We start from the raw sequence: 22,169 nt of genomic DNA, 5'->3' as shown, positions 1-22,169 counted from the left end.
AAATTGTGCATCATTGAGTTTAATTTTTGAATAGTTTGAGTTATTACCGAGTATTACAGCTTCTTGAAGGAGATTCCAAATGAAAAAGGGATTTATACTTTTGTTGCTGTTAATATGTAATTAGTCCTGTAGTACATTTAATCAAGCATTTATAAGTGTATAGATTTAAATCTTAGGTTAAAATATAGGTCACTGACATACCATACAGTGCTATGGTGCTTCTATAACAACACTGTACAGAAAGAAATCAGCTTCAATAAAATTCCATTTTTTTTAAGAAGACTACTTACCTGTATTGGACCTCTCCAAGTTTTGGAAAGTCGATGGAGAGTTTACCCGGGTTAGGTGTCTATACCAAACCAAACATTAGACTTTTATAAAAACAAGAAAGGAAATTGTTTTTGAAGGATTGAAGTCACATTATTTAATGAGAGTAATCTATGTTTTACCTTAGTTACAAATGTATTTATACACTTACATGTACATATGCATGCATATATATGTATATATACATGTATTACACTATAGGTATTGATATCATCTTCCAGCTCTTAGTTAGGCCAATGAAACATCTATGCTGTGGTCTGCTCTGGATTATTCTTCTATATTTTGCCTACCCTTTTTTTTAATATCTCACCTTCTTGTCTTAACTGGATGAGATGTCAGGGTCCTTATTTGTATTACCTACTAATGCATTTATAAAAAGTTCCCTCTGAATACAGTGTTTTTTTGGGAATATTTTAATATACTTAAATTTATAGAGTCTAATATAAACACTCATGTATCTAACTTATGGCTTCCTCAAATTGAATATTTTGCTTCATTTTCTTTCATTTTAAAATTACACATTACAGATATATTTGATGTTGCAGCTCCTTTAACCCCCATCAATCCCATTCTCCTTCCTCTTCCTGCATATGACAGCCACGATCCTGAATTTGGTGTCTCTCATTATCAAACATGTTTTAATTTGCGTACTTAAAATGTTTATAGACAATATATAGGGCTCCAGATAAACATGTCAGGTTGAACACATGCACTTATTTTCAACTTCTTCTGAAACTTGATTTAAAATGCTATATGGGCATAATCACACAGAGAAACAAAACAATTCATGCTTTGTGCTCACTTGAAGGTGGGAGTATGTGGCGGGGAGGTTAATATTCTATCAAGATAGGAAAAAGGAGGCTAAAATATCCCTTTAATCAAGAATGCAAAAACTTTCCCAAATTTCCAGCTGACTTTTGCCTTTGTGTTATTGGCGAAAGCTCAGCCACATGACCACCACAAGCTGCAACAGTACTAGGATAGTAAGTATTTTGCCTTTCCACCTTCAAAGCAGAGTGAGTGAGGGAGACAGGGGTTGTGCCTATGTGTTGATGAGCCAAACAGTTGGGTTTTCTGTAAGGCCCGAACATCCTGTTTGGCTGGGAGGAGGGATTGGAAATATCAATTGGGTTTTAGCAGAGCTACCTTAGGTAAGTTACATAAAGTGCAATGTGCCTGGTTTGCTTTTTAACATCATCTTTAGTTCAGATTTCCCCAAAGTGTTCTTCTTAGAATAAGGATTCAGTGGGATGTTTTTATTTGACCACAGCATAATATGGTCAAATAAGCTTGAAAAATTAGAGTTCACTTACTACACTGTTAAAATATAATTATACAATATTAAGCTATATATAAATTCTCTCTGTCTCAAAATTCCAGCTTCCAGTGTATTCCTTGGCAGACAGTTATGGCTCCTTATTGATTTTTTTCTGTTTTTTACAGTTAGTGAATGTTAAATTAAATTTTATATGAAATTATAGTATTCAGGCCTCTAAACCCCAATTTCTGTCCTTTTATTCCAATTCCTTCCAGTAATATACACATAAAATATGATTTTATTATTTGAGATTAAAATTATAGGACAGTTTCATCTTCTTTTCTTTCAGCTATTTTTTATTTATTTTTGACATTTAAATTTTATTTTTAATTTATCAAAGTAATACATGCACTTAGTTTATGAAATCAAATAGTCCTAAAATGTTTACAACAAAACCAATAACTCTGTGGCTCTCATTATCAAACATTATCCCCCACCTCCAGGAGCACTATTCCCATGTTTATTCATCTCTCTATTGATCAATGATAGGTGTAGGGGCCAACTGAAAACTTCCATTCACCCTTTAAAGGCTTGCTGAAATATCAGCTTGAAAAGGCAGATTAATCAGAGAAAAGGCATACAAATCTATTTAATGTATATACATGAGAGCCTTCAGAATGAAGACCCCAAAATAAAGGAGGAAATTGTCCATTTTATACTTAGGTTCAACAAAGTATGGACAGTGTTTAGAAATATGATTGTACAAAAAGGGTGTGATCTAATGCAAATAAGCTAAGTGGAGAAACCCAGCAAGGCCTGTTCATCTAGGTTCTTCTCTGCCTCTCTGAGCATGTGTTCCTTTTCTGGGTACAGGGCAGGACCCTCTCTGGAATAGGGATCTTATGACCTACAGTCAAACAAGGCAGGTTAGATAATTTCTTTATGGCCAGTTTTTACACAGAAAGGCAGAGGGAAAGTTCAAGTAATATTTTTAAATTTTATGGCTGGCTTTGGTGAAGAGGGATTCTGGTTTCTATGACCACCTTGGGTAAGAAGTATTCTAGTTTCCATAGCTAGCCTCAGGGGAGAGTGGGGCAGAGAGACAGGAGGGTAGGAGGTTAGAGAAAAACTTTTGCTTCTGAGGCTGCTTTTGAAGCCTTCATTTTGGCGTATTGTTTTCTGAGCCCCACCATTGGCATGTATCATTATCTTTTCCCCTTCTTTTCTTAAAAGCTTATCTTTATCTTATACTTCAGAAAGTTTAAACATTTATAGCAGTAACAGAAATAATAAAATTAACCCTCATGCACTTGTCACCAAAATTTCACAATTACTAACACTTGGCCAATTTTGTTGCATTGACATCCTCACCCATTTTCTCCTCTTCAGGCTTATTTATTTTTCCACTTTAAAAAATGTAATTAAAGTAGAATATACATAAGGAAATGTGCACATGTCAAAGTGTACTGCTCACTGAACTTTCATAGAGAGAACACAACTGTGAAATCAGTCCCTAGATCAAGAACTGGAACATTAGGGGCCGCTGAGTCCTCACTCATGACCCATTCCAGTCACTCTCCCTCCAAAAGGAACCACTTTCCTGACTTCTAATAGCATAGATTAATTCCCTCTGGTTGTGTATATTATATAAATGGAATTAAACAGTTAGTACTTTTTTGGTCCAAATTCTTTCATTCTGTATTATTTTCTTTTCTCTTCTTTTCTTTTTTTTTTTTTTTTTGAGGCGGGCTTTCATTCTTGTTGCTCAGGCTGGAGTGCAATAGCATGAACTCAGCTCACTGCAACCTCTGCCTCCCGGGTTCAAGCGATTCTCCTGCCTTAGCCTCCCAAGTAGCTGGGATTACAGGCACATGCCACCATGCCCAGCTAATCTTGTATTTTTAGAGAGACCGGTTTCTCCATGTTGGTCAGGCTGATCTTGAACTCCCGACCTCAGGTGATCCGCCAGTCTTGGCCTCCCAAAGTGCTGGGATTACAGGCACGAGTCACCGTACCTGGCCTCTATTTCTTAATATCTATATTGAATGTAAATTTTCTATAAATATTCAGTCTTTTGGTTGTCTGCTGGAAGTTGTTCTTTCTCATTACTGTTTAGTATTGCATTATGTAAATACACCACTATTTATTTACTCATTCTACTGTTGGGCATTTCAATAAGGTCCACTTTGTAGCTATTTCAAATTGCATGGCTATGAACAAGGTAAAACATGTTTTTGGTGATCATATGTTTACATTTCTAATGGGTATATCCCTATAAGGGAAATTGCTGGGTCATAAAGTATGTATACGTTCAGCTACAGTACATACTTCCAAAGCATTTTCTAAAGTTGGTTGTCTAAATATATATATCCACCAGTGGTATACAGAAGTTCAACATTCTGGTATTTTCTTCCGTCCATTTTAGCTACTGTGATAGGACTGCAGTTTATCTTATGGTTTTAATTTGAAATTTGTAAACTAATGAAGTCGAACACCTTTTCATGTTGTGTATGGGCCATTTGGATACTTATTTTTTTTGTTAAATTTCTGGTAAAGTCTTTTGTCAAGATTCCATTGTCTTCTAGATATTCATTAATTACTGTGAATATGAGTTCATTTTGAGATATATGTATTGCAAATATCTACCCCCAAAGTGTAGGTTGCCTTTTTATCGCCATAATGATAGCTTTTGATGAACAGAAGTTTAAAATTTTAAAACAGTACCATTATTCATTTTTTTAAAAATTGGCGAGTGTTTTCCATATGCTGTTTAAGAAATCTTTGCCTACTTTAGTGTCATCCATGTGATCCACTATGTTTTATTCTAAACTGTTTATTGTTTTACCTTTCACATTTAGAACTTCAGTCTATCCAGAATTGAGTTTTGTTCATGGTGTGTGCCACGTACGTGTGAAGATTCACTTTTTTCATATATATATCAAAGGGATCCAGCATTATTTATTGAAAAATTTTATCTCTCTACTCTATTATTAAGAATCACCTTTGTCATAAGCCAGCTGACTATATGTATATGTGTTTCTTTCTGAAATTGTCTCTTTTCTGTTGGTTCGTTCTTATTCAAATACCACAGTCTTAGTCACTGTGGCTTTATATAGGTATCTGGAATTGTAAGCCCTCCAGCTTTCTCCTTTTTAAAGATTGCCTTAGCTTTTTTGGTTCAAAGCATTTTCATATTAACTTTATAATTAGCTTTCAGTTGTCTAAAAATAATAATAATAACCTATTGAAATTTTGATTAGGATTGAATTGAGTATATAACTTGGAAAGAATAGACCTCTTTACAAGATTGAGTCTTCTGCTCTATGAACATCTGTATCACTGTTTAAGTCATTTTTTAACATACTAAAATATGACAGTGTTCTTACCCTTTATGGCAGGAGCTTTTTGAGCCCTGTTTTAGAAGTCTTTCACTACCTTTAAATCATGAAGATATATCTTTCTTAAAGCTTAACTGTTTTGCCTCTCATATTTTGTTTTAGAGAACACCTGAAATTGACTTTTGTGAACAGTGTGAGATTTGGGGCTATGGGTTTTTTCATTAATTTTGTTGGACACTCAAATGTGGGATATGCTTTTATAGTGTTTCTTTTATCATGCATTTCCCCTTGTTTCCTTTGCTACTAGAACTCCTATTAATTGAATGTTGGATCTCCTAAATGAATCCACTAATTTGCTTATTCCTTTTAATATTCTCTGTCTTGGTGTTTTTTTTGGATTATTTTTATGTATTTTTTTCTTTTTTCTAACTTTGTATATATTTTTTTAACTTTTATTTTAGGTTCAGGGGCACATGTGAAGGTTTGTTATACAGGTAAATTGTGTGTAACCAGGATTTGGTGTGCAGAATATTTTGTCACCCAGGTAATAAGCATAATACCCTATAGGTAGTTTTCTGTTCCTCTCCCTCCTCCCAAACTCCACGATCAAGAAGGCCCTAGGGTCTATTGTTCCCTTCTTTGTGTCCATGTGTACTTACTATTTATCTCCTGCTTATAAATGAGAACATGTGGTATTTGGTTTTCTGTTCCTGAGTTCTCTCTCATAGGATAATGACCTGCAGCTCCATCCGTGTTTCTGCAAAAGACACGATCTTGTTCTTTTTAACAGTTGTGTAATATTCCATGGTGTATATGTACCACATTTTCTTTATCCAGTCTACCATTGATGGGCATTTAGGTTCATTCCATGATTTTGCTGTTGTGAATAGTGTTGCGATGACCATACATGTGCATGTGTTTTTACAGTAGAACGATTTACATTCCTTTGAGTATATACCCAATAATAGGGTTGCTGGGTTAAATGGTACTTCTGTTTTTACTTCTTTGAGAAACCACCACACTGCTTTCCACAATGGCTTCATTAATTTACATTTCTACCAGCAGGGTATAAGTGTTCCTTTTTTCTGCAAACTCACCTGCATATGTTATTTTTTGACATTTTAATAATAGCAATTCTGACCAGTGTGACATGGTAATCTCATTGTGGTTTCAATTTACATTTCTCTTATGATTAGTGATGCACATTTTTTTATATGCTTGTTGGCAACATGTATGCCTTCTTTTGGAAAGTATCTGTTCATATCCCTTGCCCACTTTTTAATGTAGTTGTTTGTTGTTTGCTTGTTAGTTTGTTTAAGTTCCTTGTAGATTCTGGGTATTAGCTCTTTGTCAAATACATAGTTTGCAAATATTTTCTCCCATTCTGCAGGTTGTCTGTTTACTCTGTCGACAGTTTCTTTTGCTGTATAGAAATTCTTTAGTTTAATTAGGACCCATTTGTCAACCTTCGTTTTTGTTGCAATTGCTTTTGGCATCTTCATCATAAAATGTTTTCCAGGGCCTGTGTCCAGAATGGTATATTCCCTAGGTTATCTTCCACAGTTTCTATAGTTGTAGGTTTTACGTTTAAGTCTTTAATCCATCTTGAGTTGATTTTTGTGTATGGCGGAAGGAAAGGGTCCAGCTTCAATCTTCTGTATATGATAAGCCAATTATCCCGTGACCATTTACTGAGTAGGGAGTCCTTTCCCCATTGCTTGTTTTTGTTGACTTTGTCAAAGATCAAATTTCTGGGCTCTCTATTCTGTTCCATTCAGCTTTGTTCTTTTTCTTAGCATTACCTTGGCTATTAGAGCTCCTTTTTGTTTCCATCTGAATTTTAAGTAGATTTTTCTAATTCTGTGAAGAATGTCATTGGTAGTTTAATAGGAATAGCAGTGAATCTGCAAATTGCTTCAGACAGTATGGCCATTTTAATAATACTGCTTATTCGTATCCATGAGCGTGGAATGTTTTTTCATTTGTTTCTGTCATCTCTGATTTCTTTAAGCAGTGTGTTGTACTTCTCATAGAAGTCTTTCGCCTCCCTCATTAGCTATATTTCTAGGTATTTTTTTCTCTTTTTTTGGTGGCTATTGTGAATGAGATTACATTCTTGATTTGGCTATCAGCTTGGACATTGTTGGTATATGAAAAGGTTACTAATTTTTGTATACTGATTTTGTATCGTTGAAGCTTTGCTGACGTTGTTTATCAGATCTAGGAGCTTTTGGGCAAAGACTATGGGGTTTTCTAGGTATAGAATGGTGTTATCTATAAATGGATAACTTGGCTTCCTCTCTTCCTATTTGTCCTTTTCTTTCTTTCTCTTGCCTGATTGCTCTGGCTAGGACTTCCAGTAGTATGTTGAAAAGGAGTAGTGAGAGTGAACATCCTTGCCTTATTCTGGTTTTCAAGTGGAATGCTTCCAGCTTTTGCCTATTCAGTATGAAGTTTGCTGTTGGTGTGTCATAGATGGCTCTTATTATTTTGAAGTGTGTTCCTTCAATGACTAGTTTGCTGAAGGTTTTTAACATGAAAGAATGTTGAATTTTATCAAAAACCATTTCTGCATCTATTGAGATGATCGTATGGTTTTTGTTTTTAATTCTGTTTATGTGATGAATCACATTTATTGATTGATGTATGTTGGATCAACCTTGCATCCCAGGGATAAGGCCTACTTGATATGGTGGATTAGTTTTTTGATGTGCTGCTGGATTCAGTTTTCTTGTATTCTGTTGAAGATTTTTGCATCTATGTTCATCAAGGATATTGGCTTGAGTTTTCTTTGTGTTTTTGTTTACTTTATGGGATATATATCAACTTTGTCTTCCAATCCTTCTACTAAATTTTAAAAATTCTCTACCAGATCTTTAACTCCAAAAGTTCTTTTTTTGGTTCCCAAATGTTTCTTTCTTTATAGCCTCCTATTCTTGTTTCATTTATGTCCTATATTTTCTTAAGCCTATGAAGCTATTTACAATAGTCATTTAAAAAATAATTTATTTTAATTGACAAATACAAATTATATATATTTATCATACACAATATGTTGTTTTGAAATATGTATGCATTATGGAATGGCTAAATTGAGCTAATTAACATTATTTAGTTTTTTTAGAAATATTTTTGCAGATTTTTTGGTCAATGTTGTATACTTCTTGATTAGACTTATTCCTAGATTTGACATTTTTCATACTGTTGTAAATTATATATTTTAAAAAGATTTATTTTCTCTCTTTATGTTGCTGGCATACAGAATTACAATTGGAATTTGTATATTGACCTTGAATTCAGCAATCTTGCTAAATTTACTAATCATTTAGATTTTTCTAGATGTTTTAGGTACACAATTATAGTATCTGCAAATAATAACAGATTTTTTTCTTTCTTTCCAATTTCTTTACATTTTCCCTACTACCCCCAGTTTTACTGTCTAGGACTCCAGTATAGTGCTGAACAGAAATTGTGATAATAGGTATCCTTGTCTTTTTTCCAACTTCATAGAAAAAATTTTCAATATTTCATGATGAGTACTAGTTATAAATTTTGTAGATTTTTAAAGTCACATTAAAGAAGTTACTTCTATTTTCAGTTTACTAAGATTTACTTTTAAACCACGTATCACAAATATATCTATTCAGATCATGAGTCAGCAAACTACAGCACATGAGCTGGTTGCCTCTTTTTGTAACTAAAGTTTTATTGGAACACAGCTATGTCTATTCATTTGTGTATTATCTAAGACTGCTTTTGCAATACAATGGCAGAATTGAGTAGGTATAACAGAGATCCATGTGTCCTTCAAGCCTAAAATATTAACATCCAATTCTTTAATAAGAGCTTGATAAGTGCTAATCTAGATGATCATGTAATTTTTCTCCTTTCTCTATTAATGGTAAATCTATTAATTAATTTGAGTGATAAACCAATCTTGCATATCTTAAATGAACTCTGGTCATTTTTATTTCTTTTATATTTTTCTGGATTAGATTTACTACTTTTTACATATTTATATTTCCCTCTTTATCTCAGATGTAAATTTTATAGAGTGAAATGCAGCTTTCTTAAGCAGACATTTTGGTGAATTTTGACAAATACATACACATGTGTAATCCACACACTTAACAAGATATAAAATATTTCCATTATCCTAAAGTATTCCCTCATGCAACTCCCCAGTTTTTACTTTCCTCACAGTTCTGCCAGATGCAGGCTATACTCTGAATTATTTTATTTTATTTTTTCACTATTTTATTTTTTTATTTTTATTTTTTAAATTACTATTATTATACTTTACGTTCCAGGGTACATGTGCACAATGTGCGAGTTTGTTACGTATGTACACATGTGCCGTGTTGGTGTGCTGAACCCGTTAACTCATCATTTACATTGGGTATATCTCCTAATGCTATCCCTACCCTCTCCCCTGACCGCACAACAGGCCCTGGTGTGTGATGTTCCCCAACCTGTGTCCAAATGTTTTCATTGTTCGATTCCCACCTATGAGTGAGAACATGTGGTGTCTGGTTTTCTGTCCTTGCAATAGTTTGCTCAGAATGATGGTTTCCAGCTTCATCCACGTCCCTACAAAGGACATGGACTCATCCTTTTTTATGGCTGCATAGTATTCCATGGTGTATATGTGCCACATTTTCTTAATCCAGTCTATCACTGATGGACATTTGGGTTGGTTCCAAGTCTGCTATTGTGAATAGTGCTGCAATAGACATGCATGTGCATGTGTCTTTATAGCAGCATGATTTATAATCCTCTGGGTATATACCCAGTAATGGGATGGCTGGGTCAAATGGTATTTCTAGTGATAGATCCTTGAAGAATCACCACAGTGTCTTCCACAATGGTTGAACTAGTTTACACTCCCACCAACAGTGTAAAAGTGTTCCTTTTTCTTCACATCCTCTCCAGCACCTGTTGTTTCCTGACTTTTTAATGATTGCCATTCTAACAGATGTGAGATAATATCTGATTGTGGTTTTGATTTGCATTTCTCTGATGGCGAGTGATGATGAGCATATTTTCATGTGTCTGTTGGCTGTATAAATGTCTTCTTTTGAGAAGTGTCTGTTCATATCTTTTGCCCACTTTTTGATGGGGTTGGTTTTTTCTTGTAAATTTGATTGAGTTCTTTGTAGGTTCTGGATATTAGCCCTTTGTCAGATGAGTAGATTGCAAAAATTTTCTCCCATTCTGTAGGTTGCCTGTTCATTCTGATGGTAGTTTCTTTTGCCATGCAGAATCTCTTTAGTTTAATTAGATCCCATTTGTCTATTTTGACTTTTGTTGCCATTGCTTTTGGTGTTTTAGTCATGAAGTCCTTGCCCATGCCTATGGCCTGAATGGTATTGCATAGGTTTCCTTCTAGGGTTTTTATGGTTTTAGGTCTAACATTTAAGTCTTTAGTCTATCTTGAATTAATTTTTGTATAGGTGTAAGGAAGGGATCCAGTTTCAGCTTTCTACATATGACTAGCCAGTTTTCCCAGCACCATTCATTAAATAAGGAATCCTTTCCCCATTTCTTGTTTTTGTCAGGTTTGTCAAAGATCAGATGGTTGTAGATGTGTGGTATTATTTCCAGGGGCTGCATTCTGTTCCAATAGTCTGTATCTCTGTTTTGGTACCAGTCCATGCTGTTTTGGTTACTGTAGCCTTGTAGTATATCTTGAAGTCAGGTAGCGTGATACCTCCAGCTTTGTTCTTTTGGCTTAGGATTCTCTTGGGAATGCAGGCTCTTTTTTGGTTCCATATGAACTTTAAAGTAGTTTTTTCCAATAATGTGAAGAAAGTCATTGGTAGCTTGATGGGGAAGGCATTGAATCTATAAATTACCTTGGGCAGTATGGTCATTTTTACAATATTGATTCTTCCTATTCATGAGCATGGAATGTTCTTCTGTATGTTTGTGTCCTTTTTATTTCATTGAGCAGTGGTTTGTAGTTCTCCTTGAAGAGGTCCTTCACACCCCTTGTAAGTTGGATTCCTAGGTATTTTATTCTCTTTGAAACAATTGTGAATGGGAGTTCACTCATGATTTGGCTCTCTGTTTGTCTGTTATTGGTGTATAGGAATGTGATTTTTGCACATTGATTTTGTATCCTGAGACTTTGCTGAAGTTGCTTATCAGCTTAAGGATCTTTTGGGCTAAGATGATGGGATTTTCTAAATATACAATCATGTCATCTGCAAACAGGGACAATTTGACTTCCTCTTTTCCTAATTGAATATCCTTTATTTCTTTCTCTTGCCTGATTGCCCTGACCAGAACTTCCAACACTATGTTGAATAGGATTGGTGAGAGGGCATCCCTGTCTTGTGCCAGTTTTCAAAGGGAATGCTTCCATCTTTTGCCCATTCAGGATGATATTGACTGTGGGTTTGTCATGAATAGCTCTTATTATTTTGAGATACATCCCATCAATACCTAGTTTATTGAGAATTTTTAGCATGAAGGGCTGGTTGAATTTTGTCAAAGGGCTTTTCTGCATCTATTGAGATAATCATGTGGTTTTTGTCTTTGGTTCTGTTTATGCAATGCTGGATTACATTTATTGATTTGCATATGTTGAACCAGACTTGCATCTCACGGATGAAGCCAACTTATCGTGGTGGATAAGGTTTTTGATGTCCAGCTGGATTCAGTTTGCCAGTATTTTACTGAGGATTTTTGCATTGATGTTCATCAGGGATATTTATCTAAAATTCTCTTTTTTTGTTGTGTCTCTGCTAGGCTTTGGTATCCGCATGATGTTGGCCTCATAAAATGAATTAGGGGGGTTTCCTTCTTTTTCTATTGATTGGAAAAGTTTCAGAAGGAATGATATCAGCTCCTCTTTGTACCTCTGGTAGAATTTGGCTGTGAATCCGTCTGGTCCTGGACTTTTTTTGGTTGGTAGCCTATTAATTACTGCCTCAATTTCAGCACCTGTTATTGGTCTATTCAGAGATTCAACTTCTTCCTGGTTTAGTCTTGGGAGGGTGTATGTGTCCAGGAATTTATCATTTCTTCTAGATTTTCTAGTTTATTTGTTTAGAGGTGTTTATAGTATTCTCTGATGGTGCTTTGTATTTCTGTGGGATCGGTGTTGATATCCCCTTTATCATTTTTTATCCATCTATCTGATTCTTCTCTTGTCTTCTTTATCAGTCTTGCTAGTGGTCTATCAATTTTGTTGATCTTTTCAAAAAAACAGCTCCTGGATTCATTGATTTTTTGAAGGACTTTTTGTGTCTCTATCTCCTTCAGTTCTGCTCTGATCTTAGTTATTTCTTGCCTTCTGCTAGATTTTGAATGTGTTTGCTCTTGTTTCTCTAGTTCTTTTCATTGTGATGTTAGAGTGTCAATTCTAGATCATTTTTTCTCTCTCTTGTGGGCATTTAGTGCTATGATTTCCCTCTACACACCGCTTTCAATGTGTCCCAGAAATTCTGGTATGTTGTGTCTTTGTTCTCATTGGTTTCAAAGAACATCTTTATTTCTGCCTTCATTTCGTCATGTACCCAGTAGTCATTCAGGAGAAGATCGTTCAGTTTCCATGTAGTTGAGCAGTTTTGAGCGAGTTTCTTAATCCTGAGTCCTAATTTGATTGCACTGTGGTATGAGAGACAGTTTGTTACAAATTCTGTTCTTTTACATTTGCTGAGGAGTGCTTCACTTCCAAATATGTGGTCAGTTTTGGAATAAGTATGATGTGGTGCTGAGAAGAATGTATATTCTGTTGATTTGGGGTGGAGAGTTCTGTAGATGTCTATTAGGTCCACTTGGTTCAGAGCTGAGTTCAATTCCTGTTTATTCTTGTTAACTTTCTGTCTCGTTGATCTGTCTAATGTTGACAGTGGGGTGTTAAAGTCTCCCATTATTATTGTATGGGAGTCTAAGTCTCTTTGTAGATCTCTAAGGACTTGCTTTATGAATCTGGGTGCTCCTGTATTGGGTGCACATATATTTAGGATAGTTAGCTCTTCTTGTTGAATTGATCCCTTTACCATTATGTAATGGCCTTCTCTGTCTTTTTTGATCTTTGTTGGTTTAAAGTCTGTTTTATCAGAGACTGGGATTGCAACCCCTGCTTTTTCTTTTGTTTTCCATTTGCTTGGTAAATCTTCCTCTGTCCCTTTATTTTGAGCCTATGTGTCTCTCTGTATGTGAGATGGGTCTCCTGAATACAGCATACTGATGGGTCTTGACTCTTTATCCAATTTGCCAGTCTGTGTCTTTTAATTGGAGCATAGTTGATGCAGTTTCTTCCTAGCATCGATGGTCTTTACAATTTGCCATGTTTTTGCAGTGGCTGGTACTGCTTGTTCCTTTCCATGTTTAGTGCTTCCTTCAGGAGCTCTTGTAAGGCAGTCCTGGTGGTGACAAAATCTCTCAGCATTTGTCTGTAAAGGATTTTATTTCTCCTTCACTTATGAAGCTTGGTTTGGCTGGATATGAAATTCTGGGTTGAAAATTATTTTCTTTAAGCATGTTGAATATTGGCCCCCACTCTCTTCTGGCTTGTAGAGTTTCTGCCGAAAGGTCTGCTGTTAGTCTGATGGATTTCCCTTTGTGGGTAACCCCACCTTTCTTCTGGCTGTCCTTAACATTTTTTCATTCATTTCAACTTTGGTGATACTGATAATTATGTATCTTGGAGTTTCTCTTCTCAAGGATTATCTTTGTGGCATTCTCTGTATTTCCTGAATTTGAATGCTGGCTTGCCTTGCTAGGTTGGGGAAGTTCTCCTGGATAATATCCTGAAGAGTGTTTTTCAACTTGGTTCCATTCTCCCTGTCACTTTCAGGTATACCAATCAGGCATAGATTTGGTCTTTTCACATAGTCCCATATTTCTTGGAGGCTTTGTTCGTTTCTTTTTACTCTTTTTTCTCTAAACTTCTCGCTTCATTTCATTCATTTGGTCTTCAGTCACTGATACCCTTTGTTCCACTGATCAAATCGGCTACTGATGCTTGTGCATGCGTCATGTCGTTCTTGTGCCATGGTTTTCAGCTTCTTCAGGTCATTTAAGGACATTTCTACACTGTTTATTCTAGTTAGTCATTCGTCTAATCTTTCAAGGTTTTTAGCTTCTTTGTGATGAGTTCAAACATCCTCCTTTAGCTCAGAGAAGTTTGTTAATATCGTTCATCTGAAGCCTTCTTCTCTCAACTCATCAAAGTCATTCTCCATCCAGCCTTGTTCCATTGCTGGCAAGGAGCTGCATTCCCTTGGAGAAGAGGCACTCTGATTTTTAGGATTTTCAGCTTTTCTGCTCTGGTTTCTCCCCATCTTTGTGGTTTTATCTACCTTTGGTCTTTGATGATGGTGACGTACAGATGGGGTTTTGGTGTGGATGTCCTTTCTGTTTGTTAGTTTTTCTTTTAACAGTCAGGACCCTCAACTGGAGGTCTTTTGGAGTTTGCTGGAGGTCCACTCCAGACCCTGTTTGTCTGGGTATCACCAGCAGAGGCTGCAGAACAGCAAATATTGCAGAACAGCAAATGTTGCTGCCTGAATCTTCCTCTGGAAGCTTCGTCTCAGAGGGGCACCTGGCTGTATGAGGTGTCAGTTGGCCCCTACTGGGAGGTGTCTCCCAGTTAGGCTACTCTGAGGTCAGGGACCCACTTGAGGAGGCAGTCTGTCTATTCTCAGCTCTCAAACTCCGTGCTGGGAGAAGCACTACTCTCTTCGAAGCTGTCATACAGGGACGTTTAAGTCTGCAGAAGTTTCTGCTGCCTTTTGTTCAGCTATGCCCTGCCCCCAGAGGTGGAGTCTACAGAGGCTAGCAGGCCTCTTTGAGCTGTGGTGGGCTCCACCCAGTTCTAGCTTCCTTACTGCTTTGTTTACCTACTCAACCCTCAGCAATGGCAGATGCCCCTCCCCCAGCCTTGCTGCCACCTTGCAGTTCGATCTCAGACTGCTGTGCTAGGAATGAGCGAGGCTCCGTGGGTGTGATACCCTCTGAGTCAGGTGTGGGATATAATCTCCTGGTGTGCCGTTTGCTAAAGCTGTTGGAAAAGTGCCGTATTAAGGTGGGAGTATCCCTATTTTCCAGGTACTGTCTGTCATGGCTTCCCTTTGCTAGGAAAGGGAACTCTCCGACCCCTTGCGCTTCCCAGGTGAGGTGATGCCCTGCCCTGCTCCATGGGCTCCACCCACTGTCTGACAAACCCCAGTGAGATGAACCCGGTACATCAGTTGGAAATGCAGAAATCACCTGTCTTCTGCGTCACTCATGCTGGGAGCTGCAGACTGGAGCTGTTCCTATTTGGCCATCTTGGAACCTCCCCATACTCTGAATTCTTTTACCATGAATTAGTTTTGTATATCTGAGGGCTTCATTATCAATGGTATCACTCAGTATGTATTCATTTGAGTCTTATTTCACTCATCGTATTTTTTTGTGGTTCATCCATGTTATTGTGTCTAAAAGTAATTCATTGTTTTTATCGTTAAGTTGTATTCCACTGAGTAAATATAGCACTTTACTTAAAAATTGTATTTTTGGTTGACAAATAATAATTATATATATTTATGTGGTACAATGTGATGTTTTGATATGTTTACAATATAGAGTGATTAAATTAGGCTAATTAACAAATTTTTGCCTTGCATACTTTTTTTTTTTTTTTTTGGTGAAAACATTTAAAATAGGCTCTTCTAGTAATTTTGAATAAATAATTATTTATTATAGTCACCATTCTGTGCAATAGATAACTAAAGTTTATTCCTTCTGTCTAACTGAAATTTTGTAGTCTTTGATCAACATCTCCTCTTTTCCCATCTACCCCAACCTAGCATCTGATAACCATTTTTCTATTCTCCACTTCTGTAAGTTCAACTTTTTCAGATTCCACATATAAGTGAGATAATGCAGCATTTGTCTTTCTGTGCTTTGCTTATTTTGTTTAATATATATAATGTCCTTCAAGTTTATTCATGTTGTCTATTGCATATATATACTACATTTTCATTCTCCACTCGTCTGATGATGGACACTTAGGTTGTTTCCATATTTCAGCTTTTGTAAATAATTCTGCAATGAACATGGGAGTGCAGATATTTTATTGACATAATGATTTCAACTCCTTTGGATATATAACCAGAGGTGTGATTACTGGATCATATGGTAATTGAATGTTTAGTTTTGTGAGGAAACTCCAGACTGTTTTCCATAATGGCTGTATTAATATACATTTCTGCCAACATTGCACAAGAGTTCTCTTTTCTCCACACCCCCATCCACACTTCTTATCTTTCATGTTTTAATAATAGCTATTCTAGCAAGTGTGAGTTGATATCTCATTAAGGCTTTAATTTATATTTCCTTGATGGTGAGTGGTGATGAGCAGTTTTTCATATATCTGTTAGCAATTGGTATGTCTTCTTTGAGAAGTGTCTGTTTAGATCCTTTGCCCATTTTTTGATTGGGCTATTTGTCATCTATCTGAGTTCCTTATATATTTGGATATCAATCTCTTATCAGATGTATGGTTTCTAAATATTTTCTCCCAATTCAAAGTTGTCTCTTCATTCTATTAATTGTTTCCTTTGCTGTGTACAAGCTTTTTAGTTGGTGCAACCCCATTTGTTTGTTTATTTATTTATTTATTTATTTATTTTTGCTTGTGCTATGAGGGTTATAGCCAAGAAATCTTTCCCAGACCAATGCTATGGACTATTTTTGCTGTTTTCTTCTAGTATTTTTATAAATCAGGTCTTCTGTTTAAGTCTGAAATCCATTTTGAGTTGATTTTTGTATGTGATGTGAGATAAGGATCAAATTTCATTTTTCTTCAGGTAGATATCCAGTTTTCACAATGCCAAATATTAAAGAAATTATTCTTTCTTTATTATGTTTCCTTTGAAATGTTTTCAAGTATCAATTGACCATAAATGCATGAATTTATTTCTGGGCTTTCTAGTCTGTCCCATTGGTTAATAATGTGTCTGTTTTTATGCCACTATCATACTATACCTTTTGATTTTGATGTTTTGATTTTTGATTACTATAGCTTTATAATACATTTTGAAGTCAGATAGTATGATGCCTCCAGCTTTGTTCTTTTTGCTCAAGATTGCTTTGGCTATTTGAGGCCTTTTGGGGCTCTATACAAATTTTAGGATTTTTTTTTCTATTTCCATAAAAAAAATGACATTGGAATTTTGATAGGATTTTATTGAATCTGTAGACCTCTTTGATCTTTAAATATGGAAATTTTAAATAATATTAATCCTTCTAATCCATGAACAAAAGATACATTTCCATTTATTTGTGTCATCTACAATTTCTTTTGTCAATATTTTGTAGCATTTATTGTACATATCTTTCACCTCCTTGGTTAAATTTACTTCAAATTATTTTTGTGATATTGTGAATGATATTTCTTTTTTTAGATAGATTCTTTTTTAGATAGAACCTAAAAATTAACGGATTTTTTAAGATAGCTTGTTAGTGTAAAGAAATGCTACTGATTTTTGTGTTGGTTGTTTTACTCTGTAACTTTACTGAATTCATTTATCAGCTCAAGTAGGTTTTTGGTGGATTCTTAGGCTTTTCTCTAGGTAAGATTATATCATTAGCAAACAGGGACAGTTTCGCTTCTTCCTTTCCTATTTGTATGTCTCGTATTTTTTTTCCTTATCTAATTGCAGTGGCTAGAACTCCCACTATTATGTTGAATAGATATGGTGAGAGTGGGCATCTTTGTCTTGTTCCTGACCTTAGAGAAAAAACTTTCAATTTTTCACAGTTGAGTATGATGTTAGCTGTGGGCTTTTGATATATGGCCTTTATTGTGTTGAGATACATTCTTTATATGCCTAATTTCTTGAGTTTTTTTAATCATGAAAAGATGTTGAATTTTTTCAAATGCTTTTTCTGCTCCTATTGACATTGTCACATAATTGTACTAGTCCATTTTCATGTTCCTGGTAAAGACATACCTGAGACTGGTAATTTATAAAGAAGAAAAAAAGGTTTAATGGACTCACATTTCCATGTGGCTTGAAAGGCCTCACAATCATGGCAGAAGGTGAAAGGCATGTCTTACGCAGTGGCAGACAAGAGAGAATGAGAGCCAAGTGAAAGGGGAAACCACTTATAAAACCATCAGATCTTGTGAGACTTATTCACTACCATGAGAACAGTATGGGAGAAATCACCCTTATGATTCAATTATCTCCCACTGGGTCCCTCCCACAACACATAGGAATTATGGGAGCTACAATTCAAGATGAGGTTTGGGTGAGGACACAGCCAAACCATATCAATGATTTTGCCCTTCATTCTATTAATATGGTATTTTGCATTTACTGATTTCATGTATTGAAACATCCTTGCATCCCAGGGTTAAATCCTATTTGATTCTTTTAATGTGTTGGCAAATTCTTTGCTAGCATATTTTGAGGATCTGTGTATGTTTCTTTTAATGTGTTGGCAAATTCTTTGCTAACATATTTTGAGGATCTTTGGGACAATGTTCATCAAGAATATTGTCCTGTAATTTTCTTGTCCTTGTCTGGCTTTGGTAGCAGAGTAATGCTGGCTTTGTAAAACAAATTCAGAAGTATGCCCTCCACTTTGATGTTTTGGAATAGTTTGAGAAAAATTAATATTAGTTATTCCTCAAATGTTTAATAAGATTCCACCATAAAGCCATCTGGTTCTGAGCTTTTCTTTGATGAGAGATTTTTAAACTATTGATTCAAATTCCTTACTCATGATTGGTTGGTTCAGATTTCCTATTCTTGTTTCAGCCTCGGTAAGTTAGATGTTTCTAGGAATTTACATTTCTCCCAGGTTACCAATTTGTTGGTGTATAATTATTCATAATAATCTCTTATGATCCTTTGTATTTCCGTGAGTTGTAATTTATCCTCTTTTATTTCTTATTGAAGTCTTTTGTCTATTTTTCTTACTCTGAAGGTTTATCAATTTTATGTCTTCAAAAACCAACTTTTAGTTTCATTGATCTTTTCTATTCTGTATTTTATTTATTTCTGCTCTGATCTTTATTATTTCCTTCCTTCTACTAATTTTGGAAGTCATTTGTTCTTTTTTCTAGTTCCTTGAGGCATAATGTTGTCTATTTGAATTATTTCTTCTTTTTTGATGTAGGCATTTATTGTCACAAATGTTCTTCTTAAAACTGCTTTGACTGCATCTCATAAGTTTTTGTATGTTATGCCTTCATTTTTATTTATCTCAAGGTAATTTAAATTTTTTAGATTTAGTTTTTGAACCATTGGTCATTCAAGAACATACCATTAAGTTTAAAAGTTTAATGCATTTGTGAATTTTTCAAAATTCCTCCTATTTTTGATTTCTAGTTTCATTCCATTATGATTAGAAAAGATCATTGATATTATTTCAGGTTTCTTAAATTTGTTAAGACTTATTTTGTGACCAAAAATATGATCCATCCTGAAGAATGTTCCATATGCACTTTGGAAGAATATATATTCTGCTGCCATTGGATGGAATGTTCTATATATGTGGGTTAGGTCCATTTGGTCTAAAGTGTTGTTCAAGTAAATTATTTCCCTATTGATTTTATGTCTGGATGACCTGTACATTGTTGAAAGTTGAATATTGAAATTCCCAGAATTATTGAATTACAGTCTGTCTCAACCTTTAGATCTACTAATATTTGCTTTATAAATGTAGGTGCTCCAATGTTGTATGTGTATATATTTAAATTTGCTATATCCTATTGATGAATTGACTCCTTTATCATAATATAGTGACATTCTTTGTTTCTTTTTACTATTTTGACTTAAAGTCTATTTTGTCTGATGTAATTATAGCCACCCCTGCTTTCTTTTGGTTACCATTTTCCTGGATTTATCCATCCCTTCATTCTCATTCTGTATGTGTACTGAAAGCTAAAGTGAGTCTCTTGTAGGCAGCACATTGTTGGATCTTGTTTCTTTGTCAATTCAACTGCTATGTGTCTTTTGAATGGAGAATTAATCCATTTAATTTAAAGTAATTATTGATAAGTAAGGACTTACAACTGGCATTTTGTCAATTTTTTAAATGATTGTTTTGTATTACCTTTGTTCCTTTCTTTCAATCTTACTGTCTTTCTTTGTGATTTATTGTATTACTATAGTGGTATGCTTTGATTCTTTTCCTTTTTCTTTTGTGTATCTACTAGAGGTTTTATCTTTGTAGTTACAATGAAGCTTATGTAAAACATCTTAAAGTTATAATATCCTAATTTAAACTGATAGTACCTTAACCTCAATCACATACAAAGATTACAATTTTACTTCTACTTCCCACATATTATGCTATTGATGTCATAATTTATATCTATTTATATTGTATGTCTGTCAGCCAATTTTTTACAACCAGTTGGTTTTCAATACATTTGTCTCTCAACTCTTATACTAGAATTAAGAGTAATTTACATACCACCTTTAAAATATTAGATTATTCTGAATTTGACTACATGTTTACATTTACCAGTGAGTTTTATAGTTTCATATATGTTCATATTGTTGCTTATCATCCTTTTGTTTCAACTTGAAGAACTAGTTTTAGCATTCTTGTAAACCTAGTCCCTTACAAGATGATTAACTCCTTCAGCTTTTGTTTGTCTTGGAATGTCTTTGTCTCTCCCTCATTTCTGAAAAACAACTTTGAAGATTATAATATTCTTGGTTGACTTTTTTTTCTTTTAATACTTTGAATATATCATCCCTCTTCTTCCTGGCTTGTAAGGTTTCTGTTGAGAGGTCTGCTGATAACTTTATGAGAGATCCTTTATATGTGACAAGTTTCTTCTTTCTTGCTGCTTTCAAGATTCTCTCGTTGAATTTTAATAATTTGGTTATAATATGTCTTAGAATATTCTTTATTATTTATTTATTATTTGATGGAATCTAGCTCTGTCACCCAGGCTGGAGTGCAATGGTGCGATCTTGGTTCACAGCAACCTCTGCCTCCCAGGTTCAAGTGATTCTCCTGCCACAGCCTCCTGAGTAGCTGGGATTACAGGCATGCACCACCACACCTGGCTAATTTTTCTATTTTTAGTAGAGATAGGGTTTCTCCATGTTGGTCAGGCTGGTCTCGAACTCCCGACCTCAAGTGATCTGCCCACCTCAGTCTCCCAAAGTGCTGGGATTACAGGTGTAAGCCACCACGCCTGGCCATGTAGTCTTTTTTGAATTGATCTTACTTGAGGTTCATTGAGACTATTCCTCTGAAGATTTGGAAAACCTTCAAACAGTATATATATATATATGTGTGTGTGTGTGTGTGTGTGTGTATATATAAATGTGTATATATGTATATATAAATGTGTATGTATATATAAAATAAAAACAAAACATATATATGTTTTGCTTTCGTTTTTGTTTTTGTTTTGAGACAGAGTCTCACTTTGTCACCCAGACTGGAGTGCAGTGGTGTGATCATGGCTCAGTGCAGCCTTGACATCCCAGGCATAATTGATCCACTGGCCTCAACCTCCCAAGTAGCTGGGAATACAGGTATGTGCCACCACACTCAGCTAATTTTTGTGTTTTTTGCAGAGACAGGATCTCACTATATTGCCCAGGCTGGTCTTGAACTCCTAGACTGAAGCAGTCTGCCCACATTGACCTCCTAAAGTGCTAGGATTACAGATGTAAGCCACTGCACCTGGCCAGTATTTCTTTAAATAAGGTTTCTACCCCATTGTCATTCTCTATTCTTTGGGTACTCTCATAATTTATATATTTGTGTGCTTAATGGTTGATTTCTTATGTTTTGTTCACTTTCTTTCATTGTTTTTATTTTTGGTCCTCTATTGGCTAATTTCAAATAACCTGTCTTTGAATTCACAAATTCTTTCTTCTGCCTGATTGACTCTACTGTTAAAACTCTTTTATATATTTCATTTCTATCACTGGATTTTTCAACTTCAGGATATCTCTTTTATTCTTTTTAAAAAATTCTATTTCTTTATTAAACCTCTAGTTTTCCTAATTTTATTTAGTTGTCTATCTATATTTCCTTGCATCTTTGCATCTCATTGAACTTCTTCTTTTAGAGATGGGTTATTACTCTGTCACAAAGGCTGCAGAGAAGTGGCACAATCATAACTCACTGCAGTCTTGACCTCCTGGTCCCAAGTGAGTCTATTTAGTAGCTGGGACTACAAGTGCATACCACCACACCCAGCAAATTTTTATATGTTTTGTAGAGATGGGTTCTCACTATGTTTCCCAGCCTGGTCTCAAACT

Source organism: Theropithecus gelada, chromosome 15 (genome assembly GCF_003255815.1).
Source record: "Theropithecus gelada isolate Dixy chromosome 15, Tgel_1.0, whole genome shotgun sequence".
Classification (NCBI taxonomy): domain Eukaryota; kingdom Metazoa; phylum Chordata; class Mammalia; order Primates; family Cercopithecidae; genus Theropithecus; species Theropithecus gelada.
The sequence above is the reverse complement of the archived record's forward strand: the minus strand, read 5'-3'. Positions refer to the sequence as shown.